General features: G+C 38.0%; 1 long non-coding RNA gene across 1 annotated transcript; it reads left to right on the forward strand.

Moving 5' to 3' along the window:
• Positions 1 to 279: 279 nt before the first annotated feature.
• LOC120138136 lies at positions 280 to 1,391 on the forward strand. The gene is made up of 4 exons (XR_005517495.1): positions 280 to 534; positions 940 to 1,020; positions 1,195 to 1,280; positions 1,366 to 1,391. It is a non-coding gene; the product is annotated as an uncharacterized LOC120138136 (long non-coding RNA).
• The last annotated feature ends 14,313 nt before the right edge of the window (positions 1,392 to 15,704 follow it).

Genomic DNA, 15,704 nt, shown 5'->3' on the forward strand with positions numbered 1-15,704 from the left:
CAAATTCACTTGGCAGTTCAAACTGTTTGGACTTAACAATAATTAAATTAAATTTAAATAATTTACCATCACAAATATCTAGTTTATACAAATATAGAGAAAGAGCATGAATCAATTTAGCTCAGTGATTAAAGGAACCGTTGATGTTTTTTAGAGGTCACGGGTTCGAGCACTAACGACTATAACAGAGTGATTGAGCATTCATTGTCAAATGATTAAGAATATTTAAAACAATTACTTTTTCCCGAAGAAAAATGTCGGAAGATATTCCGGATGACCTTTACTTTTTCCTGGATTTTAGTAAAATGATTTGGAGGAATCCATATATTAGGCATGGTTACCCGAGTACCTGTTATATATTGTTCACGTTTTGATGATGGTGTTCTAATAATTCCACAGATCAAAGCTTTTCATCTTTATGATTGCTTGAGAGCAAACAAGTCAACTTCAGCATGGGGACTTGAAGCTCGTGTACCCTTTTTAGATAAAGAGTTCATCAACGTTGCAATGAGTATAGATCCTGAGTGGAAAATGGTACGATGTTTCTAGATTTGTCATTATGATGGGTCATTACTTTAATGTTGAGAAAATTCGTGTCATATCCATCCATAATGGAATAAACTAGACAAACAGTGTTTCCTGCATGTTATTGTTTCTGGTTTTAGCTATCCATTTTTGGGGATAACATTTCACATTGTAGGGGCGATGTCAATTTCCACTCTTAACCGTAATATATCTTCTAGGTGTACAAGGTGGTAGTCAGTTTTCTAGGTTCTTTTATTCAATAATTAGCTGATGCAAATGATATGAGGTATCAGTTGACCACTTAGTTAGTAGTTACTATAAAGGAAGAGTTTTAGAATTTAGTTACATACTTTGACCCCTTTTTTTCTATAAAGAATGCACACTTATGGTTAGTGCCATTCAACTTTGTTGCAGATCAGGCCTGATCTTGGGAGGATTGAGAAGTAGGTCTTATGTAATGCATTTGACGATGATCAGAAGCCATATCTGCCTAAGGTTGGTGTATCTTCTTTCGAAATATTCCTGAAATTTATAAAATTTATTGGGGCATTATCATTTTATATTGTCCTCGTTTCTTTGATTATATTTCTTCTATGTATTAATGTTTCAATATGATTTGTTATGGAAAACTTCTTGGAAGATTGAAACTTCTTGTTCCCTCTGTTTCAGCACATTTTATGCAGACAGAAAGAGCAGTTCAGTGATGGAGTTGGATACGGTTGGATTGATGGTTTGAAGGACCATGCGAGAAACAGGTAGGCATATTTGTTGGCGGTTATTCTGGGAGACATTTTCAATTTGGTTGCGTAGTAAGAACCTCTTGTTTTACTAACTTGACAGGTCACTGATGCAATGTTGATGAATGCAAGCTTTGTTGGATCATAAACTTGATCTATTATGGGAGCCTAAACCCAAACCCAAACTAAATTGATGTCATTGCTTACATCAATTAAATAAAGATGTCATTGGTTACATCAATTTAGTTAGGTGAGAGTTAGGTATTTGTAGACTTTATTGGTTTAAATTATTTTATTTGTGTGGTGTAGGATTGTTCTTAAGTAGTATAAATACTCCCTCCCCATTTTAGTTTAAGCATTAAGAAAAATTAAGAGATTCTAAGTGAGTGAAGAAGCAAAGTCTTATAAGAGTGAGTTGTAATTCTTATTTTTGAGTGGGAGTGCTCTTGTAATATTTATTTGAGTTTCAATAAAAGTTGTTTGTGTGAGTGTTTTATTTCCACCAAAGTGGTATCAGAGCGAGTTGGAAAGATTGAAGGTCTCGACGAGAAGAATCCGACGCCGCCAGAATTTTCTCAATCTGAGTTCTGACGCACCACCACGCACCGCCGGAAGACTGCTACCAGAAAATCGAGTTGACTCGCAGAGTTGGGCCGAGTCAGTCGAGTTGGAGCCCCTTGACCAAGTTGTCCAAGTCCATCCCAAGGTTTTTCGGCATTCCGGATTCATCCGTGCAATTGGATTTTACAAATTCTCATTATATTGAGAGATATGGAAAATGGTATAACACATTTCCAAGTTCCGACACTCAACAATAACAACTACGACAATTGGAGTATCAAAATGAAGGCACTTCTTGGATCACAAGATGTGTGAGATATCATAGAGAAAGGTTATAACGAGCCTACGGATGATTATGCTTTTACTACTCTTACACCAGATCAAAAGACAACTTTGAATGATTCAAGAAAGAGAGACAAGAAGGCTCTCTACCTCATCTATCAAGCATTAGATGATAATGGTTTTGAAAAGATTTCGAGTGCAAACTCTAGCAAGGAAGCGTGGGAGAAGCTGCAAACCTCTTACAAAGGATCCGAGCAAGTGAAGAAGGTATGTCTCCAAACATTAAGAGGTGAATTCGAATCTTTACACATGAAAGCATCTGAGTCTATTTTAGAATATTTCTCAAGAGTAGTAGTTGTTTCTAATCAATTGAAAAGAAATGGTGAAAAGTTAGAAGATGTGAGGATAATATAGAAGATACTCCATTCGTTGGATCCCAAATTTGAGCACATAGTCGTGACGATTGAAGAAACTAAAGACTTGGAAGAAATGACGATCGAGAAACTCCAAGGATCATTGCAAGCGTACGAAGAGAATCATAAGAAGAAGCATGAGTTTACTGAGAAACTCCTCAAGGTGCAACTCAAGGATATGCATGAAAGTCAACGCAATGATAGAAACCAACGTGGCCAAGGAAGAGACAGAGGCCATGGATGAGGTGGAAGTTGAGGTCGTGGACGATACTGGAATTACAAAAACAACAATTCCAACAACAACAATGAGAAAGGAGAAAGCTCAACACGAGGCCGTGGAAGAATTAATCCGAACTCAAAATATGACAAATCTCAAGTTTGATGTTATAATTGTCAGAAGTTTGGGAATTATGCTTCAGAATGTAGATCTCCCAACAACATAATTGAGGAAAAGGTCAACTATGTGGAGGAAAAGACAGATGACAAAGAAACTCTTCTTCTAGAACGAAAGGAAACTAATGGTGGCCAAGCAAATTCCTGGTATCTTGACAGTGGTGCAAGTAATCACATGTGTGGAAGGAAAGACATGTTCGTGGAGCTAGACGAGTCAGTAAGCGGAAATGTTTCGTTTGGAGATGATTCCACAATAGCAATAAAAAGGAGAGGTAACATTCTTATCCGTTTGAAAGATGTGAGACATCAATTTATTTCAAATGTCTACTATGTGCCCATTATGAAAAGTAACAGCTTAAGTTTAGGGCAACTGATAGAGAAAGGTTATGATATTCATATGAATAATTATAATCTTTCCATAAAAGATGATACGAATAACTTCATTGATAAAGTATCGATGTCAAAGAATAGAATGTTCTTGATCAACATACAAAATGATGTTGCAAAGTGCCTGAAAGCTTGCTATAAAGATGCATCATGGCTTTGGCATCTTCGATTTGGGCATCTCAATTTTGGAGGTCTAGAGCTGCTATCTAAGAAAGAGATGGTGAAGGGACAACCTCGCATCAACCATCCTGACTAGTTTTGTGAAGGGTTTCTAGTCGGGAAACAATTCAGGAAAGGTTTTCCAAAGGAGTCAGAGACAAGAGCCAAGAAGCCACTTGAGCTCATCCATACCGATGTGTGTGGACCGATCAAGTCAAGCTCTCTCGGTAACAGTAACTATTTTCTTCTCTTCATTGATGATTTTTCAAGAAAAACCTGGGTATATTTCTTGAAACAGAAGTCAGAAGTTTTCGAAGTCTTCAAGAAGCTCAAAGTAGCAGTGGAGAGAGAAAGTGGTAGAAAGATCAAAGCCATGAGATCCGACCGAGGAGGAGAATTTACTTCCAGGGAGTTTCAAGAGTTTTGTGAAGCAAATGGAATTCGTCGACCAATGACAGTTCCTAGATCCCCTCAGCAAAATGGTGTGGCAGAAAGAAAGAACAGAACAATCCTCGACATGGCACGAAGCATGCTCAAAAGCAAGAAACTACCCAAGGAATTTTGGGCGGAAGCAGTAGCGTGTGCAGTCTACTTGACAAACCAATCTCCAACAAGAAGTGTATGGGGAAAGACACCACAAGAGGCATAGAGTGGAAGAAAGCCTGGCATTTCTCACTTGAGAACCTTTGGAAGTATAGCCCATGTTCACGTACTAGATGAGAGAAGAACAAAACTTGATGATAAAAGCGAGAGTTTTATCTTTATCAGCTATGATGCAAATTCAAAAGGCTACAAGCTGTACAATCCAGATAATAAGAAGATTGTGATCAGTTGAGATGCGGTTTTCCACAAAGAAGGAGAATGAGATTTTAACTCTCATGCAGATGACTTAAATTTCTTTCCTCGGTTAAGAAGATGGGCAGATAATGAGGGAACAACTAGGTGAACCTCAATAAGAGCTTGAAACTCCACCCACTTCTCCAACATCAGCCACTCAAGGAGACTCATCACCTTCGTTATCGTTAAGTAGAAGTCAAAGTGAAAGAGTTGTGCAACGTACAAGAAGCCTTAGAGATCTCTATGAGGTAACTGAATGAAAAGATAATCTTACATTATTTTGTCTGTTTGTCGATTGTGAACCAGTGAGCTTTCAAGAAGCGGTACAAGAAAAGAAATGGAGAGATGCGATGGATGAATAAATCAAAGCCATCGAGAAGAATGACACATGAGAACTTACCTCACTTCCCAAGAGACATAAGGCGATAGATGTCAAATGGGTGTACAAAACAAAGCAAAACACCAAATGAGAGATTGAAAGGCACAAGGCGAGGCTAGTTGCTAAAGGCTATAGCCAAAAGCCTGGAATTGACTATGATAGGTATTTGCTCCTGTTGGTCGATTGGAGACTATCAGACTAATCATTTCTTTGGAAGCTCAAAACAAGTGGAAGATACAACAAATGGATGTAAAGTTTGCCTTCCTAAATGGAGTTCTTGAAGAGAAAGCCTGCAACCATCAGGCTACAAAGTCAAAGGGCACAAAGACAAGGTGTTGAAGTTGAAGAAGGCTCTTTACGGGATAAAACAAGCACCAAGAGCATGGAATAGCCGAATCAATAAGTACTTCCAAGAGAATGGCTTCAACAAGTGTCCCTACTAGCACGCTCTATATATCAATATCAAAGATGGAGGTATTTTGATCGTGTGCCTCTACGTGGATGATTTGATCTTCACCAGAAGCAACCCAAGCATGTTTAATGAATTCAAGGATGTGATGATGAAGGAATTCGAGATGATAGACATAGGGCTCATGGCGTACTACCTTGGCATTGAAGTTAAGCAATAAAAGGATGAAATTTTCATTTCACAGGAAAGCTATGCAAAGGAGATCCTGAATAAGTTCAAGATGGAGAACTGTAAGCCAATAAGCATACCGACAGAATACGGGATCAAGATTTCCAAACATGAAGAAGGCGAAAGTACAGATCCAACATTCTTCAAACGTTTGGTTAGAAGTCTACGTTATCTAACTTGCACGAGGCCTGATATTCTTCAAGCAGTTAGATTGGTTAGACGTTATATGGAATCTCCAACAACCACCCATTTTAAAGTCGCAAAGAGAATTCTTCGCTATCTGAAAGTTACAATTGACTTTGGCTTGTTCTATTCAGTTTCTAATGATTACAAGTTTGTTGGATATAGCGACAGTGATTGGGCTGGAGACATAGATAATTGAAGGAGCACTACTGGATTCATATTTTTCATGGGAGATATTGCTTTCACATGGATGTTAAAGAAACAACCGATTGTCACATTGTCCACTTATGAAGTGGAATATGTTGCTGCTACCTCATGCGTTTGTCATGCAATTTGGCATATAAATCTATTGAATGAGATGTGTTTGATACAAGAAGAGCCTACCAAGGTTTGTGTCGGCAACAAGTCAGCCATTGCCTTAGCAAAGAATCCAGTATTCCATGATCGAAGCAAGCACATCGATATTCATTACCACTATATAAGGAAGTGTATTGCAAGAAACGATGTGGAAGTTGAATATGTGAAGTCAAAAGATCAAGTTGCCGATATTTTTACCAAGCCACTGACAAGCGAAGACTTCATAAGATTAAGGAACTTACTAGGAATCATAAGATCAAGTTTAAGGGGGGTATTGGATCATAAACTTGATCCATTATGGGAGCCTAAACCCAAACCCAAACTAAATTGATGGCATTGCTTACATCAATTAAATGAAGATGGCATTGCTTACATCAATTTAGTTAGGTGAGAGTTAGGTATTTGTAGACTAATGGTTTAAATTATTTTATTTGTGTGGTATAGGATTGTTCTTGAGTAGTATAAATATCCCTCCCCATTTTAGTTTAAGCATCAAGAAAAATTAAGAGCTTCTAAGTGAGCTTCTTATTTTTGAGTGAGAGTGCTCTTGCAATATTTGTTTGAGTTTCAATAAAAGTTGTTTGTGTGAGTGTTTTATTTCCAACAAGCTTTATCTACCATGAGCACACCCCAACCACAAAGGAGGGATACTATTACAGGACTATCTTCGAGAAGTTTTTCCCTAAGGTATATGTTGTTTACCTCTTAGTTTCTCCGTGAACACCATTAATAGAAGAAGCCACAATCTATATAACAAAATTTTTTAATATGTTAATATATATATATAACACCTTAAAGATGAAAAAAATAATATGAACATGACACTAAATACACTGCTTGTCAAGTCTACTTGTTTAGATATGTGATGTAGCCAAGGCCCAGGTATTGTGAGATTATGTTTGCTGCAGCAGAGTGCAAAGTGGCTTAGAGATCATTGAAATGTCCTTGATTAATCTTCTATAGAAGCCAACATTGTCTAAGAAGCTTCAAATGCCTTTTATCGTGGTGGGAGGGGTAGTTTCTCAATCACTTCTATTTTAGCTCGATCCACCTCAATGCCCTTTTGTTAAATTTTGTGTCCTAAAACAGTTCCCTCAGATAACAAGATTCCTGAATCAAATGCTCCTATGTTAAATATACATTTTTGTGTGTGTTTGTTTGTAGATGAATTGTCTTTGACATTGTTGATTGAATCATCCAATTGCAAGCAGAATACTGCAATGTCAACTGTTCCAAGAGGTCCAAGTGTTGCATGCAGCACGACAAAAGCAGTGGAATGGGATGTGGCATGGGCGAAAAATCTCGACCCCTCCGGTTGTCCTGCACTTGGTGTTCATGCCTCTGTTTATGAGGAAGCAGCAGCAGATGCCAATGCCATGGACCTTGTTGGGAAATAAACGAATAATTCTCCTATAACCAGATTAGTGAGTATGCGAAATAAAAACAAAAAAATAATACCCGAAATTGATAACGGAGTTCAGCAAATTTTGCCTACATCTCCAAACTGTTGCAAATCTTTTACTAAAAAAAGAAAAATTACAGGTGTTTACAAAACACTCACAACTCACAAGAAAGCTCTCTAGTATTAAGAGAAAGAAATGATTTGAGAAGATTTTGAAGCTAAATAGGTTAGAGTATTTATAGTTGAAGCTTAAGGACTAATATTGTAAATACCCTAAAGTATGCAGGTACTAAAATGTAATTAACCCTATTATAAAAAAATAAAAAAATTCAGCAGCCCCCATGGACCAAATTTAGTCGCCCCACTTGTATTAGCCGCCCATGTGTTTTTCCAACAATCTCCCACTTGAAGACTGATTTTAATATGTCTTCACACCTCGATCGAAGCAGCAACATTTCTGGTCTTGTTATTCTAGCATGCCAACTGAAGCTGAACACAACTTCAGTTTGTCCGTAGTCACCGTCTTTGTCAACATGTCTGCCGGATTTTGAGCTCCACTGATCTTTTCAAGTTTCAAAATCCCATCTTCCAGAAGAGACCGGATAAAATGATATCGCAATTGTATGTGCTTCGTCCTAGAATGAAAAACGAATTCTTCGCTAGATGGATAACACTTTGACTGTCGCAATACAAGATATTGTTTTCTTGTTTCTTGCCCTAATTCTTCCAATAAACTTTGGAACCAAACCATCTCCTTACTGGCTTCCATAACAGCGACATATTATGCTTCAGTTTTGGAGATAGAAACTATCTTCTGTAGTCGAAAAACCCAACTCAATACCCAGTAGTGCTCCTTCTGATGTCAACATTTCCGGTTAAGTCAGCATCTACATAGTCTGTCAGTATTGTATCTCTACCTTTGAAACAAAGTGCTTTGTTTGTAGTACCCCGCAGATATATGAGGATCCATTTGACTGCTTCCCAGTGTACCTTGCCCAGATTATTCATGTACCTGCTAACAGCTCCCACTGTATGAGCAATATCTGGTCTAGTACAAACCATGGCATACATTAGACTTCCAATTGCTGAGGCATACGACACCTACACCATGTGTGCACGTTCTTCCTCCGTCTTTGGTGAATGTTCTTTGGAGAGTTTAAAATGAACACCTAAAGGTGTACTTATTGGTTTAGCATCTTGCATGTTGAACCAGGAGAGTACTTTGTTGATGTACTCAGCCTGTGATAACATCAAAGTCCCTGATTTTGTGTCTCTCTTAATCCTCATCCCAAGAATCTATTTTGCAGCGCCCAAATCTTTCATTGCAAACTGCTTCGACAATTTTGCTTCAAGTTTATAATTTCTTGCATGTCTGAGCCTGTAACGAGCATGCCATCAACGTATAATAATAAAATAATGAAGCTGTTGTCGAACCTCTTAATGTAGCAATAATGATCTGCTTGGCATCTGGTAAAACCATTGCTACCCATAAAGCTATCGAACTTCTTGTACCACTGTCTAGGAGCTTGTTTTAAACCATACAAGCTCTTCTTCAACCTGCATACCAAGTTTTTCTTGCCTGCCTCTATGAAGCCTTCTAGCTGCCTCATATAGATTTCTTCCTCTAAATCACCATGAAGGAAAGTTGTGTTTACATCTAACTGCTCAAGATGTAGATTTTCTGTAGCTACAATTTTCGACACCTGTCTGATTATAGACAGTTTCGCGACTGGAGAGAAAATTTCATTATAGTCAATACCTTCTTTTTGCTAAAAACCTTTGACAACCAATCTTGCTTTGTAGCGTTTGCTCCCATCGTGGTCTTCTTTGATCCTGTAAATCCACTTGTTAGGGAGTGCTTTCTTGCCTGGTGGTAATTCAGCTAATTCCCACATCTGATTTGACATAAGCGAGTCCATTTCATCTTTCATGGAAGACTCCCACTTGACTGAATCCTCCACCTGCATTGCTTCATCAGAGCTCTCTGGTTCACCATTGTCAGTCAGCAACAAGTAGTGCAAAGAAGGTGAATAGCGTTGGGTTGGTTTAAGAATTCTGGAGGATCGTCTCAGTTTTGGTATGCCTGGTTCTTCTTGAACTACTTCAGGACTGATCTGAACATCATTTCCAAAAGTCTCCTCGAACTCAGCAAATTCTTTTGTTTCAACTTTAGTATTGGAGATACTTGATTATATGGTTGACCTGTCTTTGTACATCATATTCTCATTGAAAATGACATCTCTGCTTCTGATGATCTTCCGATTTTCGTAGTCCCAAAACTGGTAACCGAACACCGCCATATCCAACAAAGACACATTTGTTGGACTTAGCATTAAGTTTACTTCTTTCAGCAGAGTTTATGTGTATATAAGAAATATAACCAAACACTCTTAAGTGTGAAAGGTTTATTTCTTTCTTGCTCCAAACTTCCTCTGGTATTCCATCATCCAAGGGAATTGAGAGCCCACGGTTGATCAAGTAAGCTGCAGTGTTGATAGCTTCAGCTCATAGAAATTTGGGCAAGCCGATATGTATCCTCATACTTCTGGCACGTTCATTCAGAGTTCTGTTCATGCGCTCTGTTACGCCATTCTGTTGCGGTGTCATGGGAACTGTTGTCTCCATCTTGATCTCATTGTTTACGCAGAAATCTCTGAATCTACTATTTCTGTACTCTCTTCCATTATCAGACCTCAACCGCTTGACTTTCAGACCAGTCTCATTTTCCACATGGCCTTCCATTTTCTGAAGGATCTGAAGGTATCAAAGACTTCTGATTTCTTCTTCAGAAAATAAACCCACACATTCCTTGTAGAATCATCGATAAAGGTAACATAATATAGTTAGCCTGCAAAAGATGGAACTGGAGATGGTCCCCATACATCAGTATGAACCAACTCTAACTTTTCTGTCTTAAATATCTAGCTAATCTTTGTAAAACTGATTTTCTTTTGTTTGCCAAAGATGCAATCTTCACATAGTCCGACATCTATATTCTTTAGATCCGACAGCTTCCTTTTTGACAAAAGTGTATTCATCCCTTTCTCGCTCATATGGCCAAGCCTTTGGTGCCATAGGTTTGATTTTCTATCAGTATATGCTACTACGATGATATTCTCTAAATTTGAGGTTACATAGAGAGTACCAGTCTTCTTACCACGAGCAATGACGAGTGCTCTTTTGGTAATCTTCCATTCACAGCCTAAAAAGGTTGTACTATATCCTTCTCCATCAAGATGTCCTACAGAAATCAATTTTCTTTTGAGGCCAGGAATATGTCTCACTCCTGTCAGCTTCCAAGTGGTCTGGTTTGGCAACTTTAATCGGATGTCTCCTTTTCCAAAGATCTTCAAGGTTTCATCGTCAGCTAAATGAACATTCCCAAAATCACCACTGACATAGTTCTCTATGATTTCTTGGCATGGGGTGGAGTGCAAAGATGCCCCTAAATCCAAGATCCATGATTCAATCAGACTGTTGACGCTTAAAATCATGGCAGCGCCTGACTTCTCTGTCATGTTGTCAGATTCTTGTGCGCCGGTATCTTTCTTCAGTGCTCGACAATCTCTTTTAAAGTGACCCTGCTTGCCACAATTATATCAGGTAAAATATTTCTTTCCCGTTCTTGATTTTCCCCTTCTGGATTTCGATCTGCCACGATTTGAATTTCTTTCTGAAGTTCTTCCTCTAGACTCTGTGTGCAAGGCTGAGGAGGTTGATGCTTCACCCGATTCTCTCCGTCGAATTTCTTCACTCAATACCAGATCCCGAACATCGTCGAATTTTAATTTGATGTTTCCCGACGAGCTGCTGACTGCTGTAACAGTAGCATTCCAACTATCTGGTAGAGATGATAAGATAATTAAAGCTCGAACTTCATCATCAAATTCAATTTCCACTGAACTCAACTGAGTTGTGATTGTGTTCAGTTCATTTAGGTGTTGAGCCAGTGATGCCCCTTCCGCTATCCGCAAATTGAATAATCGCCTCATCAAGTGAACTTTGTTTGAGGCTGATGGCTTCTCATACATACTAGAGAGAGCCTCCATAAGACTCGCTGTGGTGTTTTCCTTTGCTATGTTGAAAGCAACATTGCGGGATAACGTCAGTTGGATAACTTCGAGGGCTTGTCTGTCGAGAAGAGCCCAGTCTTCATTCTTCATGTCCTCTGGTTGCTTTCCTGAGAGAGGTTGATATAGATTTTTCTAGTACAGAAAATCTTCAATCTGTATCTTCCAAAAGCCAAAGTTCGCACCATCGAACTTCTCAATTTTCACATTCCCTTTGTCTACAGCCATCGCTCCCACTCGAATTTGGCTTTGTTTGGATCGTTTCTGACAATTCTTGTGAACCACCGTGTATTAGAACACCTCCGTCGACAAATTCGTATAGCCGACAAAATTTTTTACTATTCACGAAATTTACTATTCACGAAATTTACTATTCATGAAATTTACTATTCACGTTAATAGTAATGAATAGTAATCTTGCAAAAAATTGACAAAATTCACAACCAAAAGCTCTGATTACCAGTTGTTGGGAAATAAACAAATAATTTCCCTATAACCAGATTAGTGAGAATGCGAAATAAAAGCGGAAAAATAATACCCCGAAATTGATAACGGAGTTAAGCCAATTTTGCCTACGTCTCCAGACTGCTGCAGATCTTTTACTAAAGAGATAAAATTTACAAGTGTTTACAAAACACTCACAACTCACAATAAAGCTCTATAGTATTGAGAGAAAGAAATGATTTAGGAAGATTTTAAAGCTAAATGAGTTAGGATATTTATAATTGAAGTTTAAGGACTAATCTTATAAATACCCTAAAGTGTGTAGGAACTAAAATATAATTAACCCTATTACAAAAAAAAATAAAAAATTCAGCAGCCCCATGGACCAAATTTAGCCGCCTCACTTGTATTAGCCGCCCATGTGTTTTTCCAATAGACCTGATCGGAAGTCCCTCCCGGAAGATACAAAAAGGAATTGAGGAAAAGATTGCAACAGCATAAATAAAGACTTCCATCTTTCTATTTGACAACCGACTTGTAGACCAAGTTATTACTGAATTGTTATGTAGTGCCTCAAAGTCATATCAAACCTAACTGTTGAGCTCCGGGGTATGCTAAGTAGTGTTCGTTATTTTCCGTTAGAACGACCTTGTTCTCTGTGGGTTTTATGCAGCATGTAATGTCAATGGTTTAACTTTAAATTGTGATCACAGACGTATTTCCTTTATATGACACCTCGTTTGTCACGGTTGTGTCAATTGAGGTTGAAAATGCAAGGTAACAAATGTAATATTTTTGCATCAAGTGAAAACGATAAATGAGTAAGAAACTAACCACAAATTTTGCTGAAACATCCCGTGTATTATATTTCAGTAACATTTAGGCACAATTCAGCTTGATGTCGGATGTATGTGCAAGCATAAAAAAAACAGTAATGACATTTGGAATGATTCCTGTAGTTGTTTATGTCAAAACGGGAAAAAGGTTATTGTAACAAATCATCCAAACCATCTGGTAGTCGATGTTCACAGGAAGAAATAAGATAGCCTCATTCTCTTGAAGGGTGTTTTACCTTCGGCAAATTCCAGGCATCTCTGTTTTACTTAAAACAAGTATTTCCTCATATTTTGATCCATATACAAAGCCCCACAGCTGTGATTTAAGGATAAATGTAATAAAATGTGTACTGTTAAGATGGCATCTTCAGGATCATATAACAAACAAGGAAATACGAATTCATGAAGCAAATAGAACAGTGACATGGTTGTTGAAAGGAGAATGAGAGAGAGAGAGAGAGATGGCAGGGCATCGTGCATACCTCAATCTCCTTCATTTCAAAATCTTCAGAGAACGCAAGACACGGGTTTCCGTAGGATTCCGAGAATGAGCTAGATCCATTCAAGCTTACGTAAAAAATTGGATTTATCAGAAAGCAGTGTTTCATTTCGAAAATTGGTGTGATTAATGCAAGAATTCTATTTAAAAGAATGGACAAAGAAAAGGGAGAGTGGGGGAAAAAGGGGAACGAGTTGATATTTTTATATAAGAAAAGAACCAGAGGGACAGATATCTCACAGATCACTATCGAGATAGAGTGCAAAATGGTCACCACCACCAATTGCCAGAAATTCAGTGGAACACAAGAGTGAAATATCTATTTGCACCTGTTCATATTTTCAGTTAGATATCCCGAGTTTACTCAGAAACTGCTATAAATACCATAAGGCACTGGAAGAGTGAAATTTCCCCTCGCGGACCAATTAATCTTGCATGAGGATTAAATGTCATTTCAGCTATCAATTTACTATATTGTGAAACACATATCTTCATTGGATAGTAACTTTTCCAGCACCACATACAGGAATCAGTACAAGCATAAATTTTGAAAAGGTAGACAGAGATGGGAATACCCGTGGGATGAAATTCATTATTCAAGCATGGATAAAAGAGAACCAGATTTGGAATCTACGCGTCATTGATATAAAAGATGACATGCAAAAACTATATCGAATATGAAATAGAAAAAGAGTTCAAGAATAAATAAAATCATAACGTTAAGATACAGAAATGTCCCAACTATTTATCCTGCATTGGGCCAAAGAAATGGTTTCCCTTCACTATGAAATAATTTGTTGCTTCATATTTATGAGTTATGACAGCATGGGCGCACCGGAGACGTAAAATATGCTATGAAAGAATTAAAAGAAGAAAAAAAGAGAGGAGATAAGGTTGAGATTCTTAAGCAAGTAATTTCATTGCAGACAAGTTTCAAATTTGTGGCTTGGTTCCGTCTAAGAAATTATATTAAAAATACTTTAAAAGTTTCGTATGCACCAACAAACGACTCCATGACCCAATGGATAAGGCGCTGGTCTACGGAATCAGAGATTCTGGTTTTGATCCCCAGTGGAGTGGGTTTTTTTAAGAGAAAATCGCCTCAGTGACCAAAATTCCCATATAATATACGATTTTAACCAACTTTTTTTGGATTTGCCAAAATGACCAACAAAATCGCAATGCGATCGCTAATTCGCAACGCGATCTCCATTATCGCAAATTCGCGTTGCATTTCGCGTTGCGATAGTTGAAAATCGCGTTGCGATGGTCTACAGTGTCGTTGCGATTTTCCCAATTCGCAATACGAATAAGTAAATCGCAACGCGAATTGGGAAAATCACAATGCGATACTGACTATCGCAATGCGATAATACAAAATCGCAACGAGATACTGACTTTCGCAACACGATTCTGACTTTCGCAACGCGATAATACATAATCGCAATGCGATTTTCAAAGCGCCATTAGTATCTTGGCCAAGTATTTTATTTTTAAATTCCAAACACGAATATTAATATATTGGAACACTGAACCGTCCACAGTATATCCCGTAATCGCAACTCATAACCTAAAACCTAAAATCACAACTCAGTCCCATCTCCATCTCTCACTCTCTCACCCATCTCCGACGAAATCCGTCCCCATCTCCGGTGAAATCCATCTATTTCTATCTCTCAGAGCCACCCTCACAATCAGAAATGGAAAATCAACCAAATCAACCAACGAGGTTTAGTTTTTTTAATTATTTTCTTTTTGAAATTTTTGCATTATTATTAGATTTTTCATATTGAAATTGATGATAAGTTTACTGATAATTTCAATAATAGATTAACCATTTCACTTAGATTTCTTATTAAATCAACCGAGAATCGCAACGCGAAATGCAAATCGCAACGCGATTTTAGTTTCGCGTTGCGATTCTCTCGTTGCTATAGTCAAATTCGCGTTGCGATAGTCATTTTCGTGTTGCGATTTTCATTTTCAGAAACTATTCTTCTTCTGCAAATTGAAACTTGAATGAATTGCATTACTTCAACCAAAAAACAAAGACAAATACGAAATTCACAGTGTTGCAAATTTAAGTTTGAAGAATAAACTACTACTCTTTATGTTTATTATTGTTTTTGGTATATCTTCACAGTGTAGTTTTTGGTATATCTAACTTAGTATGTTTATTGTTTTTGTAGAACTTTTATTCGGCTCAATTAACCTTAAGAAATAAAGTCAGCCTGGCCAAAACAATTGCGTCGAAGCTTTCACCTGCACAAAGAAAAATGTTTGAGGATACATGCTTCGGGCCATGGCTGAAAGTACAACATCCCGGTGGAGATGCGATGTTGACACACCTGTTTCTTCAAACCATGACTAGCGATCTACCAGAGACTATACAACGTCGTGATGAAGAGATATGGTTTGATTTTCCACCGGCGTATACGTGTTTTGGGCGGGAGGAGTTTTGCTTAATCACCGGTCTACGCTTCGGACACGATGATGTAGGTCGGTACACTAGACACATTACCCGTCCATCATGGCTATCCCGTGTTTTTCTTGAGCTGGAGAGGCCGAATCTACACGTAGAAGACCTGACAAGATTATTGAAT

The sequence above is a fragment of the Hibiscus syriacus genome, unplaced genomic scaffold (assembly GCF_006381635.1).
Source record: "Hibiscus syriacus cultivar Baekdansim isolate YM2019G1 unplaced genomic scaffold, ASM638163v2 tig00110678_pilon, whole genome shotgun sequence".
In the NCBI taxonomy this organism is placed as follows: Eukaryota; Viridiplantae; Streptophyta; class Magnoliopsida; order Malvales; family Malvaceae; genus Hibiscus; species Hibiscus syriacus.